The following is a 9,683-nucleotide window of genomic DNA, read 5'->3' as shown; positions in this document are numbered from 1 at the left end:
ATGACTTTGAAATTGGCCTTTTGTTTGTTGATGGTTATTATCTTAGTAATTATTATAACTGTGTTTGTAGTATGAAAGTGGTGAAGTTAATTTTGGCTAACATGGTTTGGAAAATCCTAAATGTAATGGTTATCATCGTTGTACTTGTGAACACATGAATAAAAGTGACTTTGTTCTGGTTTTTCACTGTTGTTAAAATATAACTTCAATTAAGAAGGAAACTAAAATTATGAAATAGTAATAAAACCAAAGTCATGACTAATAACATTCACACCATCAAATGTATTTCCAAACTTGTCTGTATGAACCTAGTACCATAAAAAAATATGCCATATAGAGTATTTAAAAGGTAACCAAAACATAGACATAACAACTTAGACATGAAAGTCAGTAAAACAAAAGGCAAGTCTCTAAAACCAAAAATGACACTACTAACAAACACTTCCATCTATAAGTTCACTTCTTGCACTTTTTTAACTATTTGAATCCCGAAATTGGTAAAAATCACATGAAGTTGCCTAGCCTTGAAGCTATAGTTGTGGATGCACCTAGCATTGGATCAATTGAAGCATTAGTTAGTGGTAGAGTACTTAAAACATGGGACTGTCTTCTTTTAAGGAGAAGCTTTGCTAGCCTTGCCTGTGGCTGCACAATAATTGATGTAACCTATTAAAAGTTATAGAAAAATGTTAATTGAGATATAAAAAGAAAAGAAAAGCAACTTTAGAAGAGCTAGATTAATACCTATTGAGAGTCCTTGTTTTTTGACACAATAGGAATAGTTCTCCAACTCTTATTTTGTGTTAAGTTTCATCCCCATCTCAAGGCATAGTTTCTTAAATTGTGCGTCTTCTCTAAAAATAGAGAATGCTTCATCATCAACAACCTTATCTAGCTCATCCTCTAAGTTAGGAGGTGTCTTTATTTTATCTAAATGCCAAGAATATATCCCACTAAATCATTATGGTATTCATCATGAGAATCACAAACCACAATATTAGGATTAGGGTCTGCAATAGCTCCAAAAAATAACTTATCATCATTAGCCGAATCATCATCCTTAGACACCAAACCATAATCATCTTGACGTATTTCCCTCCTCAATTTACTTAGCTTATCTCTTCGCATATGTTTTTTCTTAAGCTCCTTTCTTTTAGCCATTAATATATTGTTGAAAACCTCCTTATCACTAGAACTTTCTTCAACACCAGGCTTATAAGCACTATCATTTGCACTTTTGTAACTGTCCGAAGAAACAAAATATGATAACACAACTATCTCAAGTTGTTTTCCTTTCTTTCTCATTAGATTTCTTGTCACATACCCTTTATCTAATGATCTTATTATATATCTCTTGTCCATTATTAACCTAATACTCCCTTTCTTCATATATTACTTTGATGCAACTCCCTTATTCTTTACCACTTTCTCATTGGGCATTGGTTTGTTCTTGGAGCTAACTTTGGATTGAGACACTCTGTCGGGTTATGAATTAGGTACAAGTGTTGGTGTAGATTTGGCAATAGGGATTGTATTGGTGGTTAACGTGGGATAAATGCCAGTTTAGAAAATTCTAAAGGATTTTCAACTCAAATGTCGCAAGTATAGCCTAAACCGACAAGTGATCCCCAGTCAAAGTTTGTAAGAATGTCACAACAATCAAATTAATTACCAGGAGTAGAATCCCGGATCGTCTTCCCTAGGACTTGCAATTGAATGCACATCATTAGTTAGAAAAGTTTAGGAGATTTTTAAATTGCTTGCGGAAAAAGTAAATTGGCAAGAAAATAAAGGCAATGAACAAGTAACAATTAAAAGGGGACAACTAGAATTACCAATCAAGGCGCTAACTAACTAACAAGTATGAAATGAAATGATAGCATTACAAAAGCATATAACTAATGAATGTGAACTTAAACTACAAGAACTAAGAGATCAAGGCTAACAAAAGGGATGATTATCAATTAATATAAAAAGCCTTGGCTAGGGGTGAAAATTGGAGTTCCTATCCTCATTATCATTATCAATTGTGATGGCAAGTGTATTTTTCTCTCACTTAATTATCCTCTAACAATTGAAGGAAAGTCAAGTGAGCAAAATTGACTTTAGTCCACAAGTCTTAATCAAATCCTAATGAAAGATTAACTTTAGTGGAATTCAAGTCAATTAGCAATCCTCAATCACTAATCAACATTAAATTTGACAATTCAAGAGTTTTCAATACTCAACCCCAAAGCCAAGAAGGAAAATCTACTTCATTTTCAAAGTAAACATTCTATCAAACACTTGGTGAGCAAGTAAAAAGAGTATCATATAATTGAGAAAATTAAGCACAATTAAGTCTACCCACTACTAATTGGCAATAATCACAACTCAATCAACATATATAGACCATAAAACTTCAATGCATTAATGGAAATTCAAAATTATCAAGATTCATAAACCAACAGAATAAGAGAGAATAGTCAAAAGGTTTGATGAGCGGATATTTTATACGCTTTTTGGCATCATTTTCATATAGTTTTTGTTATGTTTTGTTTAAGTTTTATTATATTTTCATAGGTTTTAGTGCAAAATTTATATTTTTGGATTTTACTTTGAGTTGTTGTGTTTTATGATGATTTCAGGTATTTTCTAGCTGAAATTGAGGAGTTTTGGCAAAGTCTAATTCAGAGATAGAGAAAGGACTGCAGATGTTGTCAAATTCTGACATCCATGCACTCGAAAGAGAATTTCTGGAGCTACAAAAGTCCAAATGGCGCGTTCTTAATGGCTATAAAAATCTAACATCCAGGGCTTTCCAAAAATTTATAATAGTCCATACTTTTCTTTGGAAATAAAGGCCCAAAACTGGCGTTCAACGCCAGCCACCAATCCCATTCCTGGCGTCCAACGCCCAAAAGGGAGCAGCTGGCGTCCAATGCCCAAAAAGGAGTCCAAAGCTGGCGTTTAACGCCTAAGAAGGGTACTAGCTAGTGGAGTGACCCTTAGCTCAGCCCAAACATTCACCAAGTGGGCCCCAGAAGTGGATTTTCGCAGTATCAACCTAGTTTATCTTATTTCTGTAATCCTTAGTTGCTAGACTAGTATATATGGGAGAAGATCACCCTTGTTTAGGATCTTCTTCCCCCACTTTTAGTTTCAAACATTTTGTAAGTTATGAGTCACTAACCTCCTAGGTTAAGGTTAGGAGCTCTGCTAATTTTTATAGATAAATAATATCACTATTCTATTTCAATCTATGCTTGATTCCATTCTAAGATGTATCTTCGTTCTTCATCCTAATGAATTGGGAGTGTAACTTGACTGTTATCCCTATTTCACATGGGTTCTTGTGAGTCCTTGACAGGATAGTACTGAACCACAAGCTTGATTACACATCTCTTAGACGGCTAATCCACGACTTCGTTGGGTACTTGGAGACATCAGTGCAGCCAAGGTACGGGGTGATTAGGGCCTTTGTGGTATAGGCTAGAACCAGGATGCAGCATTCTCTGATCCGGAAGATCTGACCTTGTCTGTGGCATTTTGAGTAGGATCACCAAGGGAATGGACTGCTAGAGCTTCACCCCTGTTCAGATTGGATGACCGCTGACCCGGCATTTGATCTGAAGTAGAGGAGATTAATGACCGCTGACCCGGCATTAATCATTTACAGCCTGCCATGGAATGAATCAATTAGAAATTGGAGTAGATGGTGAGAAAAGTTGATCCAGAAGGAAGAAGCATCTCCGAAGCCTCAACCATTTTCTCATCACTGATTTCACACCTATCTAGTAACGTTTTATTTATTTATCTGTTTTATGCGTTTTTCACAACAACTATCATATTTTCTATCCGCCTGACTAAGATCTACAAGGTAACCGTTGCTTGCACAAACTAACAAGCTCCGTGGGATCGACCCTCACTCACCTGAGGTATTACTTGGACGACCCGGTACACTTGCCGGTCTATTTGTGCGAATACTGCTGAGTCAATTTCGTGCACCAAGTTTTTTGCGCTGTTGCCGGGGATTGTTCAGATTTGACAAACAACCGGATTATCTTGTTGCTTAGATGGGGTACTTTTTACTATTTTGTTTTGTGTCTTTTGTTTTCTTTTCAAAAAATTTTCAAAACTTTATCTTTTCTTTATTCATCTTTGTCTTTTGTGTGAGTCTTTTGTTCTTGTTCTTGTTAAAAGTTCAAAATTTCTTGTTTTCTTTTTCCAAAATTTTTTTTGAAAATTGTGTCCTTTTGGTTGAGTCTAGTGTCAGTTCTTAAGTTTGGTGTCCTTTGTGTGTTCTTTATTTTCTTTGAATTTTCGAGTTTGTTCTTGTGTGTTCTTCTTAGTATTCAAGTTGTTCTTGTTTCTTTTCTTGTTTGATCTTAAAAATTTTAAGTTTGGTGTCTTTTGGTTGTTTTTCTTTAAAATTTCGAAAAAGCTAGTGTCTTTGATCTACAAATTTTAAGTTTGGTGTCTTTTGGTTGTTTTTATCTTTCTTCATTAATTCAAAAAAAAGTTTTAAATTTTGATTTCAAATTTGATCTTTTTAAATCTTTTCAAATCTTTTCTTTTAATTTGATTCTTTCCTATCTTATCTTTCTTTTAAAATTTTAAAATTCAAAATTTTTTCAAATCTTTATCTTATCTTTGGTTTATTTTTGTTTAAATTTCAAATCATGATCTTATCCTATCTTAATTTTAAATTTCAAATTTAAATCTTTTTCAAATCTTCACCATGTCTTATCTTTTCAACTTATTTTTAAATCTCTATCTCATCTTATTTCAATTTCAAAATTTAAAATCAAATCTTTTTCAAATCTTTTCAATTCTTATCTTGTTGACTTTTCCTTTCTAATTTTGAAATTTAAAAATTTTTAAAATCAAATCTTTTTCAAATCTCATATCTTATCTTATTTTCAAATCTTTCTTAATTAGTTACTTGTTTTCTCTTCCGTCTTTTTCAAAACTTCCTAACTAATTCCTCTATCTTCTATTTTCGAAAACTTCTTACCTCTTTCTATTTCTTCTTTTTCAAAATGACCTTTTAATTTTCAAATCTTTTTAGTTAATTAGCTTTTAATTTTCTTCTTGCTTTTCGAATTTAATAAATAAATAAAATAAAAACAAAAAAATATTTTTCCAATTTTTCTTTTTATCTCTTAAAATTCGAATTCTTCTACCCCCTCTATTTGAATTCTTTCTCTCACTCCTCTACCCTAATTCTTCTTTCTTCTTCATATCTCACAGGTAGTTCTCTATACTTTGACATAGAAACTCGCATTCTCTTCCTTTCTTGTTCTTTTTTTTCATGTTTATGAGCAGGAATAGAGATAAAGAACCTCTCTTTGATCCTGATCCTGAACCAGAGAGGACCCTAAGGAAGCGTTTACAACAAGTTAAAGCATAACATTCCGGAAGAGACCTCACAGAACTTTTCAAACAAGAAACTGAAAATACAAACATGGCAGCCGATCAGAATAATGGAGGAGATGCAAGGAAGGTTCTTGGTGACTTCACTGCATCCACTTTTGACTTCTATAGAAGAAGTATCTCCATATCTACCATTAGAGCAAATAACTTTGAAATTAAGCCTTAGTTAGTCTCTCTAATGTAACAGAATTGCAAATTCTATGGACTTTCACTGGAAGATCTACATAAATTCCTATCTGAATTCTTGCAAATCTGTGATACCGTTAAGACCAATAGAGTGGATCCTAAGGTCTATAAGCTTATGCTTTTCCCCTTTGCTGTCAGAGACAAAGCTAGGATATGGTTGGATTTTCAACCTAAGGAAAGCCTAGACACTTGGGAAAAGTTGGTCAATGCTTTCTTGGCCAAGTTTTTTCCACCTCAAAAGATGAGCAAGCTCAGGGTGGAAGTTCAAACCTTCAAACAAAAAGAGGGTGAATCCCTCTATAAAGCTTGGGAAAGATACAAGCAACTGATCAGGAGATGTCCTCCTAACATGCTTCCAGAATGGACTATCCTAGGATTCTTCTATTATGGTCTATCTGAGATGTCCAAAATGTCTTTGGACCATTCTGCTGGTGGATCACTCCACTTGAAGAAAATGCCTACAGAGGCACAGGAACTCATTAAAATGGTTACAAACAACCAATTCATGTATACTTCTGAGAGAAACCCTGTGAACAATGGAGTAGCTTAGAAGAAAAGAGTCTTGGAGGTTGACACTCTGAATGCCATATTGGTTTAGAACAAGATCTTAACCCAATAGGTCAATATGATCTCTTAGTATTTGACTGGAATGCAAGCTGCAGCTAGCAGCAATCAAGAAGCCTTCTGTGGGTGAGATGCTTATGATCCAGATCAACCCATGATGGAAGAGGTGAATCAGATGGGAGAACCTTATGGAAATACCTACAACTCCTCATGGAGAAATCATCCTAACCTTTCATGGAGAGATCAATAGAAGCCTCAGCAAGGCTTCAACAATAATCAAGGTGGAAGAAACCAGAATAGGTTTAATAATAAACCATTCCCTTCTTCTCAGCAAAACATGGAGACTCCTAAAAAGAGCTTCTCTAACTTAGCGACCATAGTCTCTGAACTCTCTAAGACCACTCACAATTTTATAACAAAAACTAGGTCCTCCATCATAAATCTGGAGGTAAAAGTTGGTCAACTGAGCAAGAGAATCCCTGAGACCCCTCCTAACACTCTTCCTAGCAACACTGAAGTAAATCCAAGGGAAGAGTACAAGGCCATCACTATAGAAGCTGAGGCCGAATCTGAAGGGGATACTCTGGCATTGAACGCCATTAAGGAAGCCCTTACTGGGCGTTCAAGGCCCAAAGATGAGCCATCACTGGGAGTTCAACGCACAAAGAGGAGCCATTCTTGGTGTTGAATGCCAGTAAGGAAGTCCTAACTAGGCGTTCAATGCCCAAAGAGGAACCATTCCTACGTTGAACGCCAGTAAGGGAGTCTTTACTGGGCGTTCAACGCCCAAAGTGGCACAAAAGCTGGCGTTGAACGCCAATAATAGGGCAGCTGAGTGTTCAACGCCCATTAAAAACTTCCCCACTGAAGAACTTAAGGCAACTAAGGCTCATGAGGAGACTATAGAACTTCCATTGAATGCCTTGTTGCAAATCAGGGATTATGAGGAACACTCCTCCTCTGATGAGGAAGAGGAAATTAGGGAAGAGAAAGTTGCTCGGTATCTAGGAGTCCTCATAAAGCTAAATGCCAAGTTATTTAGAATAGAGCTATTGGAGGAAGAACCTCAAGTGCTCACCAAGGAACTCAAACCCTTAGCTCAACAGGAACTACCTTAGAAGATGCCGGATCCTAGACGCTTCCTAATTCCTTGCACCATAGGCACCATTACCTTTGATAAGGCTCTGTGTGACCAAAGGTAAAGCATAAACCTTATCCCAATCTCTATAATGGAGAGACTGTGAATCTTTGAGGTGCAAGCTACAAGAATCTCACTAGATATGACAAACAAGTCAATGAAAAAGGCATATGGTCTAGTAAAGGATGTCCTAGTAAAGGTTGAGAACCTTTATATCCCTGCGGACTTTATAATCTTGGATACTGAGGAGGAAGAGGATGAATCCGTCATCCTTGGAAGACCCTTCCAAGCCACTGCCAATGCCATCATTGATGTAGCAAAAGGAGAGCTGATTCTACAGTTATGGGAAGACCACATCTTGTTCAATATGCCTAACCCCAACTCTCCCACTGACAAAATAGAGACAGTTGTGCAACACCTAGTGTTCCAACCCTTTCTCTCAGTGCAAAGCTATACAGAGCCCCCAGACACTAATTCTAAGTTTGGTGTTGGGCAGCCACTATCAAGCACTAAGAATAAAGGTGCTAAGAAGAAGGTACCTAAAGGCTGGAGGGACAAAAAGATCCCCACTGAAGGCCTCTCACCTGGCATAAGAGTTGTCTTCACTAACAACCCAGTCATTCCACACACAAATAATACAATTTCTCAAATCCAAACCTTTCTAAATAACTTTTCAAATAAAGTCTAAGATTTTTATAGAAATTTTGGCAGCACCTCCCCTAAAACTTGGACTTTGCCACCCTTTTCGGGTCCCAACTAAACCATTCCACAATCTTTTTCAATGGTCCAAAACCCAAAATCAGTTCAAAAGCAAGCTAAATCCAATATTCACCTCATTTTCAAATCTCAATAAGGAAACCGTTTCAAGATAAAACTATTATCAACCGATTAAACTCATTTCCAAAACTTTAAAGAAACAGTTATGCAACAAATCCATTTATCAAAACCAAACAATAATCCAATCAAACATATGATCATATTCATCCAGAATAGCCAGACAATACATAAGACTTGTACAATCACTAAAATGTATATTTCTCACATCGATATCCATTTATAACAATTCCAAATTATAAAATTGAGATTTTAGAAAAGCCCCTACCTCGATACGCAAAACCATAACCCAAATGCCCCACAGAGTTCCTTTCGCCTCAACTCGAATCGACGGCAACCAAAACCTCAGCTTTGCTTGCTTTCTCAAAAGCAGAAATAGCTTCAAACACCACAAGCAAACTCGGATTTTAACTCTTAAAACAATTGACATCGTAAATACTTTATTACATGGAACAGAACACTAACGCAGGGCTTTTGAAACAGAAATACTTATTGAACTAGCGAAACCAAACAGCGACGGCTTCTGAACTAGTTTGGAAGCGGCCTTGGCAGCCAGCTCAAGTGGTAGCGGTGACCCGACTCCGGTGACGATGACTGAAACCAACATGCAGTGACAATAAAACTCCCGAAATCTCAAAATAAACGAAATCCAAACTCAAAACCCTTACCGGTAGTGGATCTCGACGGCGTCAGAGGCATTTTCTGGCGACTGCAGCTGGACACGGCGGTGGTGGCAGCTTCTGACAGCAACAGGAGCTCCAGCGGCATCGCAGGTGGCTTACCCCTTTCTCCCGTCACGTCATCTCTCTCTCTCCTCGGGCTTCTCCGGTGACAGTGGCCCGAACGAAAGCGACGACGATGGCTGGAAGCAGCTCCTCTGATGGCGACGGTTGAGGTTCAACGCCGACGGTAGAACGGCGAGGACGAGCTCCTCTAGCTCGCGTGCGGCAGCTGCTCCCTCGAACCCTCCTTCTCGGTGCTGCTGTCTCTCTCTTCACGATCGGCAGCGGCAATGACGATCTTCGACGGTGAGGCGTGGCATGGTGGCGGTGGCATAGTGGCATCGACAGAGCACGGTTCCCCGCGTGCAGCAGCTCGGCGTCTCCTCACTTTATTGGCATCGGTGGTGGTGGCGAGACCTAGTGGCACCGGCGCATCCCCCCTCTCCTGCTCCTCTTTTCTCTCGGTTCTCTCTTCTTCCATGAAGCTGCTGTATGGGTTTGGGGGGAAAGGGGTTTTGGTTGCTGAAGGGGTTGAGCGTAGCAGCTAGGGTTTATTTGGGACAAAAAGGGAAAATTTGATTTAATCAAAATTAGTGTTTGGGTATGGAATTGGAGATTTGGGGGTTTAATTTGAAACTAATTGAATCTCTAAATTTACTTTAATTATATCAAAATACTATTTGGCTTGGAATCAAATACTCTAATTGAAATTATCAGATAATAAGAGTAATTTTCTTTATTAACAAAACTTAAAGTATTTAATTATAAAAATATTATATAAAAATCTTATTATTCTAGAACTACTAATTTTATAATTTAAATAT

The 9,683-nt window shown here is 37.2% G+C and overlaps 1 protein-coding gene across 1 annotated transcript in view; it reads left to right on the top strand.

Moving 5' to 3' along the window:
* Positions 9,014–9,683, top strand: part of LOC107640573 (ribosomal protein L11 methyltransferase-like) — a 10,223-nt gene continuing 9,553 nt past the window's right edge. Inside the window, exon 1 of the mRNA XM_021123749.1 lies at positions 9,014–9,026. The gene's annotated coding sequence lies outside the window, so the exon portion shown is untranslated. The remainder of the gene's footprint in view (positions 9,027–9,683) is intronic.

This window comes from Arachis ipaensis, chromosome B05, assembly GCF_000816755.2.
Source record: "Arachis ipaensis cultivar K30076 chromosome B05, Araip1.1, whole genome shotgun sequence".
NCBI lineage: Eukaryota > Viridiplantae > Streptophyta > Magnoliopsida > Fabales > Fabaceae > Arachis > Arachis ipaensis.
The sequence above is the reverse complement of the archived record's forward strand: the minus strand, read 5'-3'. Positions and strand labels throughout refer to the sequence as shown.